Source organism: Wyeomyia smithii, chromosome 2 (assembly GCF_029784165.1).
Source record: "Wyeomyia smithii strain HCP4-BCI-WySm-NY-G18 chromosome 2, ASM2978416v1, whole genome shotgun sequence".
In the NCBI taxonomy this organism is placed as follows: Eukaryota; Metazoa; Arthropoda; class Insecta; order Diptera; family Culicidae; genus Wyeomyia; species Wyeomyia smithii.
The window spans coordinates 137,910,870-137,932,905 of record NC_073695.1 but is presented as its reverse complement, the minus strand read 5'-3'; the positions used below and the strand labels follow the sequence as shown (position 1 = coordinate 137,932,905).

General features: G+C 44.8%; 1 protein-coding gene across 1 annotated transcript in view; it reads left to right on the top strand.

Annotated features, from left to right (window-relative positions):
- The window catches only part of LOC129724738 (RILP-like protein homolog), a 52,244-nt gene that overhangs the window by 28,405 nt on the left and 1,803 nt on the right, over positions 1–22,036 (top strand). The window lies entirely within an intron of this gene.

The following is a 22,036-nucleotide window of genomic DNA, read 5'->3' as shown; positions in this document are numbered from 1 at the left end:
GAACTCGAAATGTTTCGTTCCTTGAAGTAAATGGGAGACGAATCGTTCAACCAATTCGTGCTCAGATTGCGTGCACAAGCAGCCCGATGCGAATTTGGAGAACGTGAAGAAAAGGAAATTCTGCATCACATTACGATGGATGCCCGAGATGAGCGAGTTCGGGATAAAGGTCTGGAGAGTGTCATGGTCCTTGATGATTTGACCGGTTATGCGATTAATAGAGAGATTCTGATGAGCAGAGGGAGAAGACTAGATCGTTCAAACAAGAGGAAACAATAGCATCAGTGAAACAAAACTGGTCTCGTCGACAACCAACTGACAATCGTAATACAAACGGATTTGGATTCAATTAAATACAAGCGAGAAATCCCCGATCAATGAACCGTCAAAATTTCCCGAATAATTTGAAGTATGGAGAACGGGCAGCAGGCGACCGCTCGAATATTGAATGTATCCGCTGTGGATCGTGGAAGCACGATGGCAATTATTCTCGTTGCCCAGCTCTGGGATCAAGATGTCATCAATGCGGTCAAACTGCCATTTCGCTCGGAAATGTAAGAATGCTGTACAACGTAGAACTGCTTGGAAACGTCCATCGCGACAGACTAATGCTGTATCGGACACAGATGATTGAAAGGATGAAATGCCGCGCCGCCCGAAACTGGAGGATATTTCAGAGGTAGAATAACCTGTTTGTTGCTCTAATCCAATTACTATTAATAAGTTACCCATTGATACTTACCTTACCAAACAGTCCCAAGCCGTGGTGTGGGCTTTGCTGTACGTAAGAGTCGTCTCCATTCCACTCGGTCCATGGCTGCAGTTCGCCAGCTCTGCAGTCTGCGTAGGGTCCGCAGGTCGTCTTCCACCTGATCGATCCACCTTGCCCGCTGTGCACCTCTCCGTCTCGTCCCTGACGGATTGGTTTCAAGAACCATCTTTACCGGGCTGTCATCTGACATCGTTACAACATGCCCAGCCCACCGCAGCCTGCCTATCTTAGCGGTGTGGACGATAGATGGCTCCCCAAGCAGCTCCTGCAGTTCGTGGTTCATTCGCCTTCTCCACACTCCGTTTTCCATCTGCAGTCTACCGAAAATGGTACGCAGCACCTTCCGCTCGAACACCGCAAGGGCGCGTTGGTCCACCACAAGCATAGTCCATGTCTCATGCCCGTAGAGGACTACCGGTCTGATCAGCGTCTTGTAGATGGTCAACTTAGTGCGGTGGCGACTTCTACTCGATCGAAGCGTCCTCCGGAGACCAAAGTATGCACGATTTCCTGCCATAATGCGCCGTTGAATTTCTCTGCTGGTATCGTTGTCGGCAGTTACCAGTGAGCCCAGGTACACGAATCGACCACCTCGATTTCATCACCACCAATTTGAACTCGAGGTGGGAGGTTACTGATACTGTTACTGTCTTCACGTGAACCCCTTCCTTTCATGTACTTCGTCTTCGATGCATTGATAACCAGTCCAATCTTTTTGGCTTCAGCCTTTAATCCGATGTACGTATTCGCCATCTTCACAAAGGTCCGAGCCACAATGTCGATATCGTCGGCGAAACCAAACAGTGGAACCGACTTTTGGAATATCGTGCCACTCGTGTTAATCCCCGCTCTTCTAATGACACCTTCCAGGGCAATGTTGAACAGTAAGCACGAGAGACCATCACCTTGCCTCAGCCCTCTTCGGGTTTCGAAGGGCTCGAGAGTGCCCCCGAAACACGAACTACATACATCACTCGATCCATCGTCGCTTTGACCAACCGCGTCAGTTTGTCCGGAAAACCGTAGTCGTGCATAATTTGCCATAGCTTGTCCCGATCGATTGTGTCGTACGCCGATTTGAAATCGATGAACAAATGATGTGTGGGCACGTTATATTCGCGGCATTTCTGCATAACCTGCCGAACCGCGAATATCTGATACGTGGTGGCGCGGGCACCCATAAATCCCGCCTGGTAATGCCCCACGAACTGCTTCGCAAATGGCGATAGTCGACGGCAAAGTATTTGGGAGAGTACCTTGTAGGCGGCGTTCAACAGAGTGATTGCCCGATAATTGCAGCACTCCAGTTTGTCGCCCTTTTTGTAGATGGGACACACAATACCCTCCATCCACTCCTCCGGTACTCGTTCTTCCTCCCAAACCTTGACAATGACCCAGTGCACGGCTCTAGCCAGTGTTTCTCCACCGTATCTACTCTACTACGCTCTACTGCATCGCTTTTAGATGCTCGTCGAAGTGCTGCCTCCACTTTTCGATCACCTCACACTCGTCAGTAAGGAGGTTGCCGTCCAAGCTCCTGCACATATCGGCTTGCGGCACGAAGCCTTTACGGGAGCTGTTCAGCTTCTCGTAGAACTTCCGAGTGTCGTTAGCTTGGTACAGCTCTTCCATCGCTACGCGATCTTGGTCCTCTTGCTGGCGCTTCTTCCCTCGGAGGACTGAGTGGCTGTTCCGTGCATGGCTGTTCCGTGCCTGTCGGTATCGTTCCACGTTCGCTCTCGTGCGGTGTTGCAGCATTCTCGCCCGTGCTGCATTCTTCTCCTCGACTAACCGTTTGCATTCGCCGTCAAACCAGTCATTTCTATGATTCGGGGCCCTTGTACCTAGTAGCGCTACAGCAATGCTACCTATGGCGGATCGGATGCTCCTCCAGCCATCTTCAAGGGTAGCTGCGCCAAGCTGCTCTTCCGTGGGTAGCACTGCCTCCAGCTGCTGCGCGTATTCCTGTGCAGCCTCGGCGTCCCGCAATTGCTAAATATTTGGTCGCGGCGTTCGACTTCGTCGGGTGTTATACACCGTCGATAGTTTTGAGCGCCTGCACACAGCTACTAGGTAGTGGACCGAATCTATATTCGCACTGCGGGAGGTGCGAACGTTGATGATGTCGGAGAAGAACCTGTCGTCGATTAGAACGTGGTCGATTTGGTTACCTGCCTGTTGGTCGGGTGATCTTCAGGTGGATTTGTGGATATCTTTGCGGGGGAAGAAGGTACTTCGGACTACCATACCACGGGAGGCCGCAAAGTTTACGCACCGATGGCCGTTTGTGTGTGTGTGTGTGTGTATGGGATAGTGTGTGTGTGTGTGAGTAGTGTGTGCGTGTGAGTAGTGTTTGTGTGTGAGTAGTGTATGTGTGTGTGAGTAGTGTGTGTGTGAGTAGTGTGTGTGTGAGTAGTGTGTGTGTGAGTAGTGTGTGTGTGGGAGTAGTGTGTGTGTGTGAGAGAGTAGTGTGTGTGTGAGAGAGTAGTGTGTGTGTGTGAGTAGTGTGTGCGTGTGTGTGTGTGTTAGTGTGTGTGTTTACGTGTATTTGTGTATGTGTGTATAACATGTGTGTGCAAAAATGCATTTATCCGAGATAAATATATTTATGACACAATACTTGTATAGCCAACAACCCTAGTAACAATATTAGTTTTATCAAAGTTTTATTGCGCTTAATATAACCAAAACAGCGCTATAAAACTTTGATAAAACCAGTTTTGTTACTTGGGAAGTTAATCATTTTTTCAGTTAGTACTTCTATTGGTATTTCTATAGTAGTGACCTTAATTTTATGCTAGTCATTTTCAGCACTGAGTTTGTTTTGCGTTTATTTGTAACATTGGACTGACCAAAATTCATATTTTTCCAATCAATTTAGTAACAAAAAGCTTTTTCTTGTGATTTTTTGAAAGCACCAGGTATGTGAAGAAGTTTTTGAGGTTTAAGCAAAAAGTGATGAGAAATTACATGGGACTGTTATGCATTTATGGGTAGTTCATGTGGGTATTGGTATTTGTATGCTGTGGTTTATGACAGGTGTATATGTTTTCTTGTGAAATGTTCATGGATTATTGTGTATGGTATTTGTAAGTTTGGTGTGTGTTATATACTATGGCTAAGGCAGAAATTAATCTTTACGCACCATAGTCCCACGGCAAGCCTACGTTTGTGCACTCAAGCACATACCCTTTAATTTTTTTTGCTTATGCAAATTGCTTACAGATAGGCAAAATATCTTTATCTGCAAAGTACCATTCAACGTTTTGTTTACGAGAAACTCATTAAAGTCTCTAAGATATTCTGATGGCTAGGGGCACCAAAATTCACAGGAATGGCTAAGAAGCTATAATCTTTTACAAAATTGCATTTGTTTCTCATGATTTAATTGGCCAAAACACCATGTCCGAGACATCAGAGATCGCAGGTCGAATGATGACGAATTTTTTATCTAAGTCTAGGTTACGCCCTATAATCTTTCATTTTTCCAGTTTGAGCCTGACCTTTGTTGACCAGCGTTATTTATGCAAATAAAAGTTTCTGAGCTACATGCTGCCGCGCATAGCAAGTCAGTCCCATTTGCATTTTCCCTACAATTGAATTGATACGCGGAAATGGTAGCTAACTATGCATAGTCTCGTAACAATAGATAGACCCAATAACTTTGTTCTGGAAAACTTTGGGAAAACATCCAAACATATTGTTCCATCTCATAGGAAGCAATGGTATGAAATCACACAAAAACGCGTTTTTCTCGGATTGCTGAAAATGCAAATGGGACTGACATGCTATGCGCGGCAGCATGTGTATGCTAACATATATAAACTCTTCCGGAAAATTACTCTTGAGTCTGAAAAGTTTTTCAATACGTGTGCATTTTCAGTTCGAACGCAAACCGCCCCGCCTCTTTGGCTAACAATTATCGTATGGTAAAGCAAGGAAGGAACAGAACAAAAGAGTTTGGAACGAATCAACAGCTATTTTTCAGGGAACGTGCCAAAATCATCAGATTGGGTCGTGATAACAATCCACACTGAAGAGATGCTATGCAGCTTTATGCATTTGATAGCCAGGAATTATAATTTTTCTCGGTTAGTGACATCCATTGAGCACATCACACGAATTTCGATGAAAATAAACTCCCCCCTATGTATCGTTTGTCCGACAATATGATCCCTACCAGAAGAAGTAAGTCACGCCTCGGTAACCCACCCATTTTGCTCAGGAGTTTGGTTCGGTTTGTTTAATTTAGACACGGCATTTGTTAACCTGCGGAAAAATGTTGAATATACCTTTCGCGCATCGCTCCGCACGTTTCTGAGGATGAAATATCAGCTCTTGTGCAAGAATGCGTACCAGGTGCACAACCAGTCGTCAGAAAGCTTATTCGGAAAGATGCCGACATAAAATCATTTGCATTCGTTTCCTTCAAAGTCGGTATTGACCTGCAACTGAAAGATGTTGCTCTTGATGCTGCTAATTTGCCGAAAGGAGTTTATTTTCGGCTGTTTGAGGAACGCAACGCATCTGTGAATTTTTGGAAACCGAGATCGTCGAAGTTGCCACGCACGTTAATCTCGCAGCCTGCAGTAAATCCTCATTTGAAGCCATCGAACTAATTTCTCAACCTCCGAGGGAATGTGGGGGCCAATTGGCCCCCAGTCCAGTTAAGTCTTTGCAATTTTCTAATATTCAAAAAATTTATGCACAATTCATTCCCCATAGCCCTATGACCGACCACACCGCACAGTGCGAATCTACGTCCCGCTTGACGCCTGTAACTGCAACCTCTCCCCGACAAACTGCACCACCAGACGACGTTGGCGAGCAGCAGACAACCGGTACGGTTCTATTTTCTAACAATAGTGGCTTGCGATTTGGCCGGCAAGAATGCGATTCTTCGTGCGACACTGTTTTTTCATCTCTGCTCTGCTACTATCAGAACGTGCATGGTCTACGCAGCAAAACAACCGAATTTGCCTTAGCAGTGTCCAGTTCGCTTTATGACTGCATCGTTCTCACCGAGTCCTGGTTAGATTCACAAATCTCTTCTTCACAATTGTTTGGTGTTGATTATACCGTATATCGGACCGATCGTTGCTCGACGAATAGCACCAAAGCGAGAGATGGTGGAGTAGTCGTCGCTGTGCGACGATCTTTGGCATCATCAGTATTGATTGAAGCTATGAATGATACGATTCAGCAACTATGGATAACGGTTAAAAATGATGAATTTAACATTGTGATCGGCGCTATCTATATTCCTCCAAATCTGCGGAATGAAGTGGAGATAATTGATCGGCATATTTCATCAGTAGAAAAAGCTGTCAATTCTACCTGTATTAACGACGATATTCTTATTTTCGGTAACTATAATCGCGCTGGCCTATCCTGGTCGATGCGGACAGATGCTAACTATCTCGTTGTCGACGATTCGCGCTCGTCTGTTAATGCGGGTAGTACTCATTTATTAGATGGTATGGCATTTCACTGCATGTATCAGATAAATTCTGTTTGCAACCAGAGTGGCAGGTTTCTTGATTTAGTTTTCGCCAACTTACGTGCTCTGCCAGCATGCTCAGTCACTATCGCACCCGATCCGCTCGGCAACATTGACGTTCATCATCCACCATTGATGGTTACTTTTAATAGACCCGTTAAGGCTCAGTTCGTTGACGGGTTCGATCCGACCAGTTTTGATTTTCGGCGTGGTAAATGCAGCTTTAACTAGCATCGATTGGACCTTCATCAACCGTTGTAGTAATTTGGATGAGGCCGTGTCTGGATTCACTGATATAGTTCAGGAACTTATACATCGATTTGTTCCAAAACTTCGTCCTCGTCGCGAGCCAGTTTGGGGAAAAAGGCATCTCGCCAAACTCACCCGAATTCGAAAGTCAGCTTTGCGTGCCTATTAAAAGAACAAAAACCCTATCAATCGGATCCGGTTTACTTCTGCCAGTCGATCATATAAGGCGCTGAACAGAAGTCTTTACACAAGGTTTGTGCGCAAAACAGAACACAGCCTACGCTTAAATCCGAAAAGCTTTTGGAGGTTCGTTAATTCTAAGCGTAAGGAGGAAGGTTTACCATCCAACATGTTTTTACTAAACTGTGAAGCGTCTACGAGTAGCAGGAAATGTGACTTGTTTGCCGAGCACCTCGCTAGCGTTTTTATTAATGAGTGCGCTTCACCTAACGATATTGCTGCAGCTGTTACTCATGTACCGAGTTCATGTGACGAGTTCAATGCTGAAATCTTAACGATTACTAACGAAGTAGTTGCAACAGCCATCTGCAATCTGAAACAGTCTTTCTCCCCAGGACCCGATGGCATTCCTGCCGTTCTGCTGAAAAAATGTATTAGAAACCTAGAATCACCGCTAAGTGCGATTTTTAATCTTTCCTTGCTAAGACATCGATTTCCCAGTAGTTGGAAAGAATCAGTAATTTTTCCGGTATTTAAGAAAGGTGATAAGCGGAACGTTGAAAATTATCGTGGGATCTCATGTTTGTGTGCTTGCTCTAAAGTGTTCGAAGCCATTATCCATCATCATCTCATGTTTAACGTGAAAAATTATATTTCTACTGCGCAACACGGGTTTTACCCCGGTAGATCTGTTTCAACCAATTTACTGCAGTTCACCTCTTTCTACCTCCGTGGTATGGACCGATCCCTTCAGGTCGATGCTGTTTACACGGACCTAAAATCTGCTTTTGATCGTGTGGATCATGGGCTACTTTGTGCAAAACTCGACAAGCTTGGATTGGGATTGGTGGAATGGCTAGATTCCTACCTACGAAATCGTAAGATCGCTGTCAAGCTGGGAAAGTCGCAGTCGACTTGGTTCAGTAACAGTTCCGGTGTTCCCCAGGGTAGCATACTTGGACCGCTACTCTTTTCGCTGTTTATCAATGATGTTACTAAAGTTCTACCACATTAATACCACAATAGATCAAACAATGGTCGCAGTGGTTCAGTCTTCTACAAGGGAAAGTTCTACCACCTGGCACACGATTGCTGTACGCGGATGATACTAAAATTTTTAAACTCATCGAATCTCTTGAAGATTGCCATAGGCTTCAATCGCTGATTGACTTGTTTAATGACTGGTGCCATCGTAATTACATGTTGCTGAGCATTCCTAAGTGTACTGTGATTAGTTTCCAGCGCAAAAAGCAACCTGTGTTGTTCAACTATCGCATTGCTGGCTCAAGTTTACAACGTAGCGACACTGTCTCCGATTTGGGTGTTTTGTTGGACACTCAATTAACATTTAGGCAACATCTCTCGATGATAATCGCCAAAGCTAATCGCCAGCTTGGTCTAATATTTAAAATTGGCCAAGAGTTTACTGACTACGGTACCTTGCGAACACTCTACTGTTCCTTGGTGCGCTCAATTTTGGAAACTGCGTGCGCTGTATGGGACCCGCACTATGATTTATAGATCCAAAGAATTGAACGAGTTAAAAAACTTTCCGTTAGAAAGATCTGTCGTACATTGCCATGGAGAGATCCTGATCATCTACCACCTTACGAAAACCTTTGCTTGTTGGTTGGAGTATCACCCCTTGAGCAGCGCCGTAAGGAAATAATTGCCAAAACTACACACAACATTCTGACAGGCCGGTACGATTGTCCAGCTATCTTGACTTTGCTGCAACTGTATTGTCCTCTTCGTCCTCGAAGAAACCAGAATCTACTGCAAACGAATGCAGACCGTACGAACTACGGCCTTCACGAGCCTGTTCGCCGAATGGCTCTGCTCTTCAATCAACTCAACGATAGTTTTAATTTTTAGTAATTTATTGTACATTATGAATTTTACAAATTGTTTGTTTCTATGTTATTTTACGCTTGTACTATGCTATGTATTGTTCTCAAAAGATGCTGGGTCGTTATGCCAGCTTGAAAGTTGCCTTCTCAGCCTTCCAAGGTGGCTTTTCCCAGCCATATACTTTTATTTTTAAATTTATTGATTAAGAAATTAGTCGGATGAATTATGAAATAAATAATTATAATAATAATAATAATAATAATAATAATAATAATAATAATAATAATAGTAATAATAGTAATAATAATAATAATAATAATAATAATAATCATAATAATAATAATAACAATAATAATAATAATAATAATAATTATATATATATATATATATATATATATATATATATATATATATATATATATATATATATATATATATATATATATATATATATATATATATATATATATATATATATATATATATATGAATATATATATATATATATATATATATATATATATATATATATATATATATATATATATATATATATATTTTTTTTTTTTTTTTTCCTCATCTATAGTTTATTTGACACGGCACAAATACAATTCAATGTTTAACGGCGCCAATTATATCTGGTAGCTTACTTTCTAAAGTATCTTAATAACTAAAAGCAAATTTTTTATCCTCGCTGCCGACTACGAGCTGAAACTAAATCTAACTTAAGCTAGAATGTTTTGCATGAAAAGCACTGAATAGTTGTTTGATGGTTTTCCATCGCCATAGGTAAGCAGCATATTGAATATGTTCCGCTGCTGCGAGACGATGCCGATGACTTTAAACGTTATTCGGAGCTTGATACCAAGTTTAAAAGCTTGACTAAGGCAAAGAAACGCGGATATTGGCGTCGGTTCGAAAACGAGACGTCGAGGGAGACATCAATGAGCACTCTTTGGAACACAGCCCGAAGAATGCGGAATCGCGTAACGGTCAACGAAAGCGAGGAGTCTTCAAGTAGGTGGATATTTGATTTTGCCAGGAAAGTATGTCCGGACTCTGTTCCTGAGCAAAACATTGTTCGCGATGCGTCTCCGGGCCACGACGCGATAGAATCACCTTTTACGATGGCAGAATTTTCAGTTGCCCTCCTGTCCTGTAACAACAACGCGCCTGGGTTAGATAGAATCAAATTCAACTTGTTGAAGAATCTACCCGGCAATGCCAAGAGGCGCTTGTTGAACTTGTTCAATAAGTTCCTGGAGCAAAATATTGTACCGCAGGATTGGAGGCAAGTGAAGGTGATCGCCATCCAAAAACCAGGGAAACCAGCTTCTGATCACAACTCTTATAGGCCGATTGCAATGCTATCCTGTATCCGGAAATTGATGGAAAAAATGATACTCCGTCGTTTAGACCATTGGGTCGAATCAAATGGACTACTATCAGATACTCAATTTGGCTTCCGCCGTGCCAAAGGGACGAATGATTGTCTTGCGTTGCTTTCAACAGATATTCAGCTGGCGTATGCTCGCAAAGAACAAATGGCGTCTGCGTTCTTGGACATTAAGGGGGCTTTTGATTCCGTTTCTATTGACATTCTTTCGGGTAAACTTCACCGACAAGGATTTTCTCCAATTTTGAACAATTTTTTGCACAATTTGTTGTCCGAAAAGCACATGCATTTTACGCACGGCGATTTGGCAACTTTTCGCATTAGCTACATGGGTCTTCCCCAGGGCTCATGTTTAAGCCCCCTTCTTTACAACTTTTATGTAAATGACATCGACGAATGTCTGGCAAACTCATGCACGATAAGACAACTTGCAGACGACAGTGTAATCTCTGTTACAGGAGCCAAAGCTGCCAATTTGCAAGGACCATTGCAAGATACCTTGGACAATTTGTCTGCTTGGGCTTTACAGCTAGGTATCGAATTCTCTCCGGAGAAGACTGAGATAGTAGTTTTTTCTAGGAAGCATGAACCTGCTCAGCTTCAAACACAATTAATGGGTAAAACGATTTCTCAGGTTTTGGTACACAAATATCTTGGTGTCTGGTTCGACTCTAAAGGCACCTGGGGTTGTCACGTGAGGTATCTGATGAAAAAATGTCAACAAAGAGTGAATTTTCTTCGTACAATAACCGGACAATGGTGGGGAGCCCACCCAGGAGACCTTATAAGGCTTTACCAAACAACGATATTGTCTGTTATTGAATACGGGTGTTTCTGCTTCCGCTCCGCAGCAAACACACATTTGATCAAACTAGAGCGAATACAATATCGTTGTTTGCGTATCGCCTTAGGTTGCATGCAGTCGACCCATACGATGAGTTTGGAGGTCTTAGCTGGAGTACTACCATTGAAAAACCGCTTCTGCAGCCTGTCTTCTCGTATTCTTATCAAATGTGAGGTCTTGAACCGTCCCGTGATTGAAAATTTTGAAAGGTTAATCGAACTTAATTCTCAAACCCGTTTTATGACATTGTATTTCAATCACATGTCCCAAAATATTAACCCTTCTTCGAATATTCCAAATCGTGTCGACTTATCAAATACTTCTGATTCTACTGTGTTTTTCGATACATCCATGATAGAAGAAACTCGTGGAATCCCGGATCATTTACGCGTGCAGCAGATCCCCAAAATTTTTTCCAATAAATATCGAAACATCAACTGCGACAATATGTACTACACTGACGGATCACTTCTTGATGGGTCCACTGGCTTCGGTATCTTCAATAACAATTTAACCGTCTCCCATAAGCTCGATAATCCTGCTTCTGTTTACGTCGCAGAACTAGCTGCAATTCAGTACACCCTAGGGATTATCGAAAAAATGCCCACGGACCATTATTTCATCTTTACGGACAGTCTCAGTTCCATTGAGGCTCTCCGATCGATGAAAGATGTTAAGCACTCTCCGTATTTCCTGGGGAAAATACGGGAACATCTGAGTGCTTTATCCGAAAAATCTACTCAGATAACCTTAGCGTGGGTCTCTTCTCACTGCTCGATACCGGGTAATGAGAAAGCGGACTTTTTGGCTAAGGTGGGCGCAACAAACGGTGATATTTATGAAAGACCAATTGCCTTTAATGAATTTTTCGCATTTTTACGTCAGAATACGATCATCAGTTGGCAAAATTCTTGGACCAAGGGGGAACTGGGAGGGTGGTTACATTCCATAATCCCCAAGGTATCGACGAACCCGTGGTTCAAGGGGTTGGATGTAGGTCGGGATTTCATTTGCGTGATGTCCCGGCTTATGTCCAATCACTATAGATTTGACGCGCATCTCCGTCGTGTTGGGCTCGGGGAGAGTGGTATCTGTGCCTGCGGTGAAGGTTATCACGACATAGAGCACGTTGTTTGGTCATGCCCTGTACACCGTGACGCCAGGTCTAGATTAATAGCTTCCTTGCAGGCCGAAGGTAGGCAGCCGGCTGTTCCTGTTCGTGATGTCTTGGCGAGCCGTAACCTATCCTACATGTCCCTTATATACGTTTTCCTGAAATCCATCCACGCCCCAGTTTAGTCCTATCCCCTTCCGCCTACATCCAACCAAACGACAAGAACACGTTAAGACCCCGGATCCGGAAACAGCAATTAGACCCGCACGATACTCTCAGGCCCCGAGGGAGACAACCCAATATGCCAGTCCGTAATATCTTGGCCCAGCAGCGGAACATATTCAATATGCTGCTTACCTATGGCGATGGAAAACCATCAAACAACTATTCAGTGCTTTTCATGCAAAACATTCTAGCTTAAGTTAGATTTAGTTTCAGCTCGTAGTCGGCAGCGAGGATAAAAAATTTGCTTTTAGTTATTAAGATACTTTAGAAAGTAAGCTACCAGATATAATTGGCGCCGTTAAACATTGAATTGTATTTGTGCCGTGTCAAATAAACTATAGATGAGGAAAAAAAAAAAAAAAAAAAAATATATATATATATATATATATATATATATATATATATATATATATTCATATATATATATATATATATATATATATATATATATATATATATATATATATATATATATATATATATATATATATATATATATGAATATATATATATATATATATATATATATATATATATATATATATATATATATATATATTTTTTTTTTTTTTTTTTTTTTTTCCTCATCTATAGTTTATTTGACACGGCACAAATACAATTCAATGTTTAACGGCGCCAATTATATCTGGTAGCTTACTTTCTAAAGTATCTTAATAACTAAAAGCAAATTTTTTATCCTCGCTGCCGACTACGAGCTGAAACTAAATCTAACTTAAGCTAGAATGTTTTGCATGAAAAGCACTGAATAGTTGTTTGATGGTTTTCCATCGCCATAGGTAAGCAGCATATTGAATATGTTCCGCTGCTGGGCCAAGATATTACGGACTGGCATATTGGGTTGTCTCCCTCGGGGCCTGAGAGTATCGTGCGGGTCTAATTGCTGTTTCCGGATCCGGGGTCTTAACGTGTTCTTGTCGTTTGGTTGGATGTAGGCGGAAGGGGATAGGACTAAACTGGGGCGTGGATGGATTTCAGGAAAACGTATATAAGGGACATGTAGGATAGGTTACGGCTCGCCAAGACATCACGAACAGGAACAGCCGGCTGCCTACCTTCGGCCTGCAAGGAAGCTATTAATCTAGACCTGGCGTCACGGTGTACAGGGCATGACCAAACAACGTGCTCTATGTCGTGATAACCTTCACCGCAGGCACAGATACCACTCTCCCCGAGCCCAACACGACGGAGATGCGCGTCAAATCTATAGTGATTGGACATAAGCCGGGACATCACGCAAATGAAATCCCGACCTACATCCAACCCCTTGAACCACGGGTTCGTCGATACCTTGGGGATTATGGAATGTAACCACCCTCCCAGTTCCCCCTTGGTCCAAGAATTTTGCCAACTGATGATCGTATTCTGACGTAAAAATGCGAAAAATTCATTAAAGGCAATTGGTCTTTCATAAATATCACCGTTTGTTGCGCCCACCTTAGCCAAAAAGTCCGCTTTCTCATTACCCGGTATCGAGCAGTGAGAAGAGACCCACGCTAAGGTAATCTGAGTAGATTTTTCGGATAAAGCACTCAGATGTTCCCGTATTTTCCCCAGGAAATACGGAGAGTGCTTAACATCTTTCATCGATCGGAGAGCCTCAATGGAACTGAGACTGTCCGTAAAGATGAAATAATGGTCCGTGGGCATTTTTTCGATAATCCCTAGGGTGTACTGAATTGCAGCTAGTTCTGCGACGTAAACAGAAGCAGGATTATCGAGCTTATGGGAGACGGTTAAATTGTTATTGAAGATACCGAAGCCAGTGGACCCATCAAGAAGTGATCCGTCAGTGTAGTACATATTGTCGCAGTTGATGTTTCGATATTTATTGGAAAAAATTTTGGGGATCTGCTGCACGCGTAAATGATCCGGGATTCCACGAGTTTCTTCTATCATGGATGTATCGAAAAACACAGTAGAATCAGAAGTATTTGATAAGTCGACACGATTTGGAATATTCGAAGAAGGGTTAATATTTTGGGACATGTGATTGAAATACAATGTCATAAAACGGGTTTGAGAATTAAGTTCGATTAACCTTTCAAAATTTTCAATCACGGGACGGTTCAAGACCTCACATTTGATAAGAATACGAGAAGACAGGCTGCAGAAGCGGTTTTTCAATGGTAGTACTCCAGCTAAGACCTCCAAACTCATCGTATGGGTCGACTGCATGCAACCTAAGGCGATACGCAAACAACGATATTGTATTCGCTCCAGTTTGATCAAATGTGTGTTTGCTGCGGAGCGGAAGCAGAAACACCCGTATTCAATAACAGACAATATCGTTGTTTGGTAAAGCCTTATAAGGTCTCCTGGGTGGGCTCCCCACCATTGTCCGGTTATTGTACGAAGAAAATTCACTCTTTGTTGACATTTTTTCATCAGATACCTCACGTGACAACCCCAGGTGCCTTTAGAGTCGAACCAGACACCAAGATATTTGTGTACCAAAACCTGAGAAATCGTTTTACCCATTAATTGTGTTTGAAGCTGAGCAGGTTCATGCTTCCTAGAAAAAACTACTATCTCAGTCTTCTCCGGAGAGAATTCGATACCTAGCTGTAAAGCCCAAGCAGACAAATTGTCCAAGGTATCTTGCAATGGTCCTTGCAAATTGGCAGCTTTGGCTCCTGTAACAGAGATTACACTGTCGTCTGCAAGTTGTCTTATCGTGCATGAGTTTGCCAGACATTCGTCGATGTCATTTACATAAAAGTTGTAAAGAAGGGGGCTTAAACATGAGCCCTGGGGAAGACCCATGTAGCTAATGCGAAAAGTTGCCAAATCGCCGTGCGTAAAATGCATGTGCTTTTCGGACAACAAATTGTGCAAAAAATTGTTCAAAATTGGAGAAAATCCTTGTCGGTGAAGTTTACCCGAAAGAATGTCAATAGAAACGGAATCAAAAGCCCCCTTAATGTCCAAGAACGCAGACGCCATTTGTTCTTTGCGAGCATACGCCAGCTGAATATCTGTTGAAAGCAACGCAAGACAATCATTCGTCCCTTTGGCACGGCGGAAGCCAAATTGAGTATCTGATAGTAGTCCATTTGATTCGACCCAATGGTCTAAACGACGGAGTATCATTTTTTCCATCAATTTCCGGATACAGGATAGCATTGCAATCGGCCTATAAGAGTTGTGATCAGAAGCTGGTTTCCCTGGTTTTTGGATGGCGATCACCTTCACTTGCCTCCAATCCTGCGGTACAATATTTTGCTCCAGGAACTTATTGAACAAGTTCAACAAGCGCCTCTTGGCATTGCCGGGTAGATTCTTCAACAAGTTGAATTTGATTCTATCTAACCCAGGCGCGTTGTTGTTACAGGACAGGAGGGCAGCTGAAAATTCTGCCATCGTAAAAGGTGATTCTATCGCGTCGTGGCCCGGAGACGCATCGCGAACAATGTTTTGCTCAGGAACAGAGTCCGGACATACTTTCCTGGCAAAATCAAATATCCACCTACTTGAAGACTCCTCGCTTTCGTTGACCGTTACGCGATTCCGCATTCTTCGGGCTGTGTTCCAAAGAGTGCTCATTGATGTCTCCCTCGACGTCTCGTTTTCGAACCGACGCCAATATCCGCGTTTCTTTGCCTTAGTCAAGCTTTTAAACTTGGTATCAAGCTCCGAATAACGTTTAAAGTCATCGGCATCGTCTGTATCCCGGAAGGTCAGATACGCGTCGGATCTTTGCGTGTAGACATCGGAGCACTCTTGGTCCTACCACGGAGTGGGAGGCCGTTCTTTGATCGTTACGCCGGGGTATTTCTTCGTTTGGGCTTGCAACGCAGCGTCGAGAATCAAGCCCGCGAGGAGGTTGTATTCTTCAAGTGGTGGATGATGTTGAATCGACTCGACCGCTTTTGAAATCATTTCCTCGTATAACTTCCAATCGACATTCCGTGTGAGGTCATACGGAATGTCAATTGGTCGCATGCGAGTCGACCCGTTATTAATTGAAATAAGAATAGGCAAATGGTCGCTACCGTGAGGATCAAGGATTACCTTCCATGTGCAATCCAACCGTAGCGACGTCGAACATAAGGATAGATCCAAAGCGCTTGGGCGCACTGGAGGTTTCGGGATACGTGTCATTTCACCGTTGTTTAAAATAGTCATGTCGAAGTCATCGCAAAGGTTATAGATTAAAGAGGAGCGGTTATCATTGTATGGGGAACCCCAAGCCACGCCATGAGAGTTGAAGTCTCCCAAAATCAAACGTGGCGAGGGAAGAAGTTCTATTAAATCAAAGAGCAGCCGTTGCCCAACCTGTGCTCTGGGGGGAATATATATTGAGGCAATACAAAGCTCTTTACCTTGTATTGTCATTTGACATGCGACAACTTCGATGCCTGGAATCGAGGGGAGGTTAATACGATAGAAAGAATAGCACTTTTTAATCCCTAAAAGTACTCCTCCATATGGGGTGTCTCGATCAAGGCGAATAATATTAAAATCATGGAAGTTGAGATCAATATTTGAAGTAAGCCAAGTTTCACAAAGGGAAAATGCATCGCATTTGTTTTTATTTATCAAAACTTTAAACGAATCAATTTTTGGTAAAATACTTCTACAATTCCACTGTAAGACAGAGATAGAATCCTTCATATACGCAGTTGAATTAGGCATCGAAGGATACAATCGCTGCAAGGAGAGGCCATTGGGCAGTCAACTGCTTCAAAAATGATCTAACTGTTGGGAGGAATGCTGTAAGAAAAATTTTAATTGGATCGGGTACATTGAAAGTTTCAAAAATCCAGTCCACAATGTCAGAAAATTTCACTAATCCAGAGTTTGTTTCATCAACTGGATGTGCAAAAGGAACAACTGGGGTTTAAGATGTTCCTGGCAGTGCTGGGAACTCCTTCTGGGACTTTAAATTTGCAAGCCCAGGAGGAGTTTGCTTCGGTTTTTCCGCAGCACTGTTTGGTTTGTTCGTACTTTTCATTACACTTTGGGAAATCTTAGGACCTTTACGGGGAAGTTTAGGAGAAGAAACATTTTTCCTCTTCCTAGACTCCCCAGGATTGGCATAAGATGTTCCCGCTGCTGAATCGTCAGAATCGGTTTCATCAGAGGGCAACAGATCAAAGGGGTTCGATGTTATGGTAGAAGTGGTCACGGTCTTCTTCAGCATCTCAGCGTAAGAACGCTTTGAACGCTCCTTAAGTGACCGCTTGATTTTATCTCTGCGCTGCATGTACAGTCCACAATGTCAGAAAATTTCACTAATCCAGAGTTTGTTTCATCAACTGGATGTGCAAAAGGAACAACTGGGGTTTAAGATGTTCCTGGCAGTGCTGGGAACTCCTTCTGGGACTTTAAATTTGCAAGCCCAGGAGGAGTTTGCTTCGGTTTTTCCGCAGCACTGTTTGGTTTGTTCGTACTTTTCATTACACTTTGGGAAATCTTAGGACCTTTACGGGGAAGTTTAGGAGAAGAAACATTTTTCCTCTTCCTAGACTCCCCAGGATTGGCATAAGATGTTCCCGCTGCTGAATCGTCAGAATCGGTTTCATCAGAGGGCAACAGATCAAAGGGGTTCGATGTTATGGTAGAAGTGGTCACGGTCTTCTTCAGCATCTCAGCGTAAGAACGCTTTGAACGCTCCTTAAGTGACCGCTTGATTTTATCTCTGCGCTGCATGTACACCGGGCATGTGGAGAGCTCATGCTGGTTTTCCCCACAGTGAATACATTTTTCAGCATTAACACTGCAAGAATCTTCCGCATGAGTCTCCCCACACTTGCTACATCGTGCCTTATTGCAGCAGTAGGCGGCTGTGTGGCCTAACTGCTTGCAATTGGTGCAATTCATAACACGGGGTACATACAATCGCACAGGCAGACGAACCCGGTCGATCGAGACGTGGCTAGGGAGTGCAGATCCGGCAAACGTAACGCGAAACGAGTCTGACGGAGTGTAAACTTTTTTACCGCCGACGAGAGACATGGACCGCAATTGCTTACAATCCAAAATCTTCGCCTGTGTTTCGGTATTTTTGAAGCAACCGGTTGCGCTTTTTAGGATACACTCGACAGACAGACTCGAATCGGTTATGACACCGTCGATCTCCACGTCTCGTGCGGGTATGTAGACGCGATACTCGCGTGTGAAGAGCTCAGAGCAAGCGATAGCATTGGCCTGTGCCAGATCACTGACCACGACACGGAGCTTGTTAGGTCGGACCTTGGAAATTTCGGTCACGGCCTTGTACCCCTTCGTCAGGTCTTTAGCAATTTGCAGTATGTTCAAACGCTTTGAATTCACTCCTGCCTTTGGACGAAAATAAACAGTATAGCTGCCCTGTTGAGATCCGTCCGGGTGAAGCCTGGGGCGAGGGGGGACTGGAGAATGAACAGGGGAGGGGGTAACAGAAGGGTCAGGGTCAGGGGGGTTCGGGGATGGTGGCACGGGAGGCGAGGGATCTATATCCATTGCGCTAAATGTAGCGCACTAGCGCCGACAAGAACACGTACCTCTTTACTTCTTCCTTCCAGCAGTGGTTGTCCGATCGTTCGAAGCTGCACCCAAAGCAGCCAGCAGCACCAGTACAGCAGCACCAATACAGCCACCAGCAGTGAGCCGGGTGTGAGATCACTCAGCACAGCGACACGGACTCGACTGTCAACTGATGGGCTTGGATTAAAAAGATCTATTCACGGTGCACAGATCAAAACTGCAGCTGGTATTTTGCACCAATACAGCCAAAGTTGTGAGCCGGGTACATAACGTATCGACACAACTCACAATCTAGTTGGCCTTTAGCGCGAATAATACACTCTTTTGTTTGGCTATTCGTACACACGGACCGGATTGTAATAGAACGACCACTTTGCACGTCCGTTTCTGTCGAGTGTTCGACGCGGAATGATATATATATATATATATATATATATATATATATATATATATATATATATTTTATTTTTTTGTTTCAGGTGGAGGGGAAATTTGCATCCAAACCCCTGAGGTGACCAACCTCAGGGAGTGTGGGGTTGGTTTGAATCAGTGACCGGACCCACTAAAACCCCTCCAGTCTCCAGCCCATAATACTCCCCGGGACCACCGCTAGGTATTGCTTCGGGGAGCGGCTTTTGTGCTCTGTGCACCCTTTTGGTTCTATAGATCTCTTTGCTAACTTAGCTAACTAACCTGGAGACTGGCCGTTAGCTAACACTGGCGTGTCGGTGGTCAACCTGTCGCCTGTTTTGCAATTCTAAAACTATTTGAGAGGCGGCTGTACAAACCGCCCTCCAAATGTTTGGGTCTTTACACATCCTCCGAACTAGGTTGTCCGGAGTGGTGTCTGGCCCGCTCACTACCATCATGTCGCTCCGCGCATGCACAAAACGAGGGCACACGAAGAAGACATGCTCAGCAGTTTCTTCCGCATCCGCGCACTCGGGACACATGGGGGACCCGCATGTTATCTGTGTAGATACTGCCTGAAGCAACCATGACCTGACAGAATCTGTGTCAAGTGGAAGTTAACTTCTCCATCCGAATACGTCCGGAATAAGTCGATGCGTCCATCTACCCTTTGCGGAATTGGACCATTCCCGCTGCCATCTGATCATCGAGAATGACCTTCTGGTGCCTCATATACCCCTTGTGTCACGTTGATCGAAGCATTCTACGTCCTCCTTAATGGCTATGCTGATAGGCATCATGCCGGACAGGACGCAGATTGCGTCGTATGACACTGTACGGTACGCGCTCACAACCCTCAGGCACATGAGCCTGTAGGTACTTTCCAGTTTTCGACGATGACTGTTGGTACCTAACGCTTTGGACCACGCTGGCCCACCATACCTAAGTATGGACGAAACCACGCTGGCAAGAAGTTTACGCTTGCTGCCATATACCGCTGAGCTATTGGACATCATTCGAGATAGTCTTGCAGCGGCCGTTGAAGCCCTCTTACAGGCATAGTCGACGTGACTCTTAAATGTGAGCTTATCGTCAACCATAACCCCCAAGAGCTTCAAGGAACGCCTTGAGGTAATGGTGCAGTCACCGACTCTGACCACCGCCTGTTGCTCTAATTTGCGGTTGTTCACAACCGTAACCTCCGTTTTATGGTGCGCTAACTCCAGTTTCCTAGAGTGCATCCAGTCTTCGACCTTGCGTATGCAGTGCGCGGCCGTCAACTCGACCTCTTCGATCGACTCGCCGTAGACCTCTAGCGTGATGTCGTCTGCGAAACCGACGATCACAACCCCTACAGGGAACTTTAGTTTCAACACCCCGTCATACATGACATTCCACAACACCGGGCCCAGGATGGAACCTTGCGGTACCCCTGCGGTGATTGGGACGCACTTCTGACCCTCCTCCGTGTTGTAAACTAGTACCCGATTCTGGAAATAATTTTCCAAAATCTTGTACAACGACACCGGTACGTGGATGCTCCTAAGCGCGAGCGCTATGGAGTCCCAACTGGCGCTATTGAATGCATTCTTCACGTCAAGCGTGATGATTGCGCAATAGCGAATGCCCCAACTCTTACGCTGGAGTGCTACCTCTGCCGTCTTGGTGACAGAGAGAATAGCATCCAGCGTGGATCTACCTTTCCGGAAGCCGAACTGGTTACTTGCCAGACCGTTTACACCCTCTGTGTACTTCACCAGTCTGTTGAGGATAATCCTCTCAAGCACCTTGCCCGTAGTGTCCAGCAGACAGATAGGTCTGTATGCCGATGGGTCCCCTGGCGGTTTCCCAGCCTTCGGCAACAGCACCAATCTCTGTCGCTTCCACCTGTCCGGAAAGAGGCAGTCATCCAGGCACTTCTGCATGACTGCTCGAAATAGATCGGGGGCCACTTTCATGACCGTCCTGATGGCCAAGTTCGGGATTCCATCCGGTCCCGGTGCCTTGCTCACCTTTAGGGAGTTGGCGATCACGATGAGTTCCTCATTCGTAACCCTTACCTCCTCCACAACCTCTGCACGGCTGCCGTCTCTCACGGATTGGATGCCCGGCAGGTTGGCCGACCATCCCTGGTCTGTGTCTGAGATACTGGAACGTCGGACGTGAGACTCAGCAACCGGAGGCCAAGGATTTGGCTCGTGTCGTGGAAAGAGTCCCTCGATGATACGCTCCAGCATCGCTGGTGATCGCTCTGCAGGCGCCAACACGCCTTTGGTCTTCGCCATTACGACTCTGTAGGCGTTGCCCCACGGATTCGTATTGGCACTCGCGCATAGCCTATCGAAGCAGGCCCTTTTGCTCGCCTTTATCGCACTTTTAAGCGCCGATCTTGCAGATCCGAATACTACACGGCGCTCTACCCTCTGTGCATCGGTACGTGCACGTTGCAACATCCGTCTTGCACGGAGGCACGCGCTACGGAGGTCCGCTATCGCGTCGGTCCACCAGTATACCGGTGACTTACCATTCCTAGGTTGGCGGGTCCTAGGCATGGTGGCGTAGCACGCCCGCGATAATGTGGCAACTAATTGGTCAGCACTCGGGCGGAGCCAACTGCCCCCCTCGCGCTCTCTTCTCATTGCTTCTGCAAATACCTCGGCATCGAAATGCGATGTCTTCCACCCGCGGACGGTCGGAGTATTGGCTCTACCCGCCGCCTGCCGCCCCACGTTATGGACTACGCTATAGCAGACCGACTGGTGGTCACTATAGGTGTAGCCATCGTCTACCCTCCAGTTCACGATCAGTCCTGGGCTGGAGAACGTCACGTCGATGATCGACTCCGCACCATTTCTGCTGAATGTACACTTGGTTCCAACGTTGGCCAGATCTAGGTTGAGCTTTGCCAAAGCTTCCAACAAGATCTGACCCCTCCGGTTCGTGTGGCGGCTTCCCCACTCAACAGCCCAAGCGTTGAAGTCGCCCGCCACTACTAAGGGTGTTAG